General features: G+C 51.6%; 1 non-coding gene across 1 annotated transcript; it reads right to left on the bottom strand.

The window, feature by feature from the left end:
* Positions 1–1,994: 1,994 nt before the first annotated feature.
* On the bottom strand, positions 1,995–2,157 carry LOC144176075 (U1 spliceosomal RNA). Its single transcript, XR_013323774.1, has one exon. It is a non-coding gene; the product is annotated as a U1 spliceosomal RNA (small nuclear RNA).
* Between the last annotated feature and the right edge of the window lie 304 nt (positions 2,158–2,461).

The raw sequence follows: 2,461 nt of genomic DNA, 5'->3' as shown, positions 1-2,461 counted from the left end.
CTCACGCTCCACCTTACATCTACTGATGCTCTTCCGCATTCAATGATTGGCTTCAGGCCCGGGTATCATCCACTCAAGACGTCCAGCTATCTCGAGACGCAATAACACCTACTGCTCAGCGCGACACAGCGCAATATTGTTTGTGGACTTCACAAAAGCCGTCGATCGAGTCTCTCACGCCGTCATCATGCGCCGCCTAGAATCTATGGTCCCACAGAGAACTCACCGACAACAACAGCGTGCATGTGTTCCTCACGGCACGCACGGCTTTTCTCCAAGCAGGAGATATCAAATCAAAAATTTTAACTCTACCTTCCACTGGTGCCCCGCAAGGAGCGGTATTATCGCCACTCTTCTTTAATCTGGCCAATCTTAATATTCCACGTCGGCTTGAAGTAATACCCCATTACAACCTGTATGCAGGCGATATAATATTAACGCTATGGGTAACAGGCAGTAGTGACGCACGCATTCAGGACACCTTGCAGCAAGGGGCCCAAGCGGCTGCTGAAGAAGCTCTTATGGTGGGGCCTTGAATGCTCATCCGCCAAATCAGACTTGCTCCTTCTACCATCTGGATTCGGATCGCGAAGCCCCCCAGACATTGCAGTTTTCATAGATGGTCACCTAATCCTAGAGGTGCCTACCCTTACTGTGCTAGGGCTGCAATACAACGCAACCAAGGCAGCACGTAATACCTCTCAACATTGAGTTCCCATGTCAATCAAATAATTGAACTCCTTAAGTGAATTTCCGGTGATAATCATGGACTCAAAGAACAGGAAAGGCCACGATTCGTACCGACATCTGTCACCAGCCGGATTACGTATCCCCCCCCCCTACCTACGGGTCACCAATGCGGACCTAGTTAACAACAATGTACGACTGGCAGACAACGAACTTTGGGTTAATCCACTTGGAGCTGCACCTCACAGGAAGCACCTGCTGGACACTCTGCTGATTTTCATCAGAGAAGCCGGCATTGAGGACTGCTTCTAGATGCTTTTCTTTCCCTGTTCTCCCCACTCCTTACTTGCCATCCTTTTCCGACTCCTGACCGAGGCCTCCGGTCATGTCAAGGGGACCTCTCTCTCTCTCTCTCTCTCTCTCTCTCTCTCTCTCTCTCTCTCTCTCTCTCTCTCTTTTTTCAATAAACATGTGTTCATTCATTCTCATTGTGAAGACTTACAGGGCATCACTGTATATTACCCAGAACGCACCCACTGCCAGACTTGAACGCATAGGGATCCACAATACGGCAGGAGTTCATTAAAGCACATCACATTAACCGGCTCCGCCCACTTTCTACTACTTCCACTGGTGAGCACATTCTGAAACATTTGGGCATCCACGTCCCAGAGATCTCCGACCCGAAGGTCCCCCTCCCAAGGGCACTCATGCCTGTCTGCGCGTTCGTCCTCTCCCACTAAACATGCACCCAGGGTACCACAGAGCTCGCAGGGAGGAGTGAGCGCGATCACTGGCGAAGAAATTGCCCATCCGCCCAGACATCATGTACGTTCACGCAGGAGAATACCGCGATCACGATGGCGACGCCCTCGTAGCCATCAACAGCCCGGATAGCCCCTCTGTTACCTCTCTATCCTCTGTTCCCGTTTTCCTATCCCTTCCCATTTTCAATCGTGATGAGCAATGAGAGGGTGTGCTGTGCAGCTCAGAACAGGAAGTCCAAACACCTGCCACCATTGCCGCCAAAACTAAACCGGCGGCCACCACCCACCACTAAACCACTGGACTCAATAAATGTGTTTCTCTCTGCGCGAACTCGGCGTCCAGGTGCGAATGTACGTGAACTGGCGAGGAGAGCAGCACGCGAAAGTTCACGCCACGAACGCTTCTCACGAGACGCACACTCAGCTGGCCTGAGTTTTGCGGTAACGCTCGAAAGCTATGCTGTTGAAAGTGCGTAGCATTTGCATTCTAGTACACACCGATACGTTTCTACAGCGTCTGCTTTTGGGTTTACAAAAGGGGAGGGGCCGGCGCGCACGCCTGACCCCACTACCAAAAATTTCATGCCCCATCTGCCCCAGTTTAGGGAAGTGGCAAGCTTCAGCCGACCGCAGTGCAATGGCCGGCCTCCGCTTGGGGCGCCGGCCATAGTGACCACCAGACAGCCCAGTACCAGGTAAGTATACCTGTCATGCGCTCTGCAGCCAGACACCCTTTGCCAAGTACAATCACGTGGCGTCGGTGGGGCTGGCCCGCTAAGTTAGAAAAGATTCGCATGCAAGACACAAACAGTGCAATGAAGGCCCGAGAAAAACTTTGTGCACTTGCGTCCGAATATCTTTTAGCCAAAGTGCTGCCGTAAGTAAGCCAGCACGCGTCGCAAAACGTTTTTGCCGCTGGACGCACCCTCACTAACGCCATCTACTGCTTTACTCGGAACACTCTCTCTATTATTTTTAGGAACTGCTAAAACATAATTCTAAACAAG

This window comes from Haemaphysalis longicornis, unplaced genomic scaffold (assembly GCF_048455015.1).
Source record: "Haemaphysalis longicornis isolate Haplotype H1 unplaced genomic scaffold, Haemaphysalis longicornis Haplotype H1 scaffold_3, whole genome shotgun sequence".
Taxonomy (NCBI): domain Eukaryota; kingdom Metazoa; phylum Arthropoda; class Arachnida; order Ixodida; family Ixodidae; genus Haemaphysalis; species Haemaphysalis longicornis.
The sequence above is the reverse complement of the archived record's forward strand: the minus strand, read 5'-3'. Positions and strand labels throughout refer to the sequence as shown.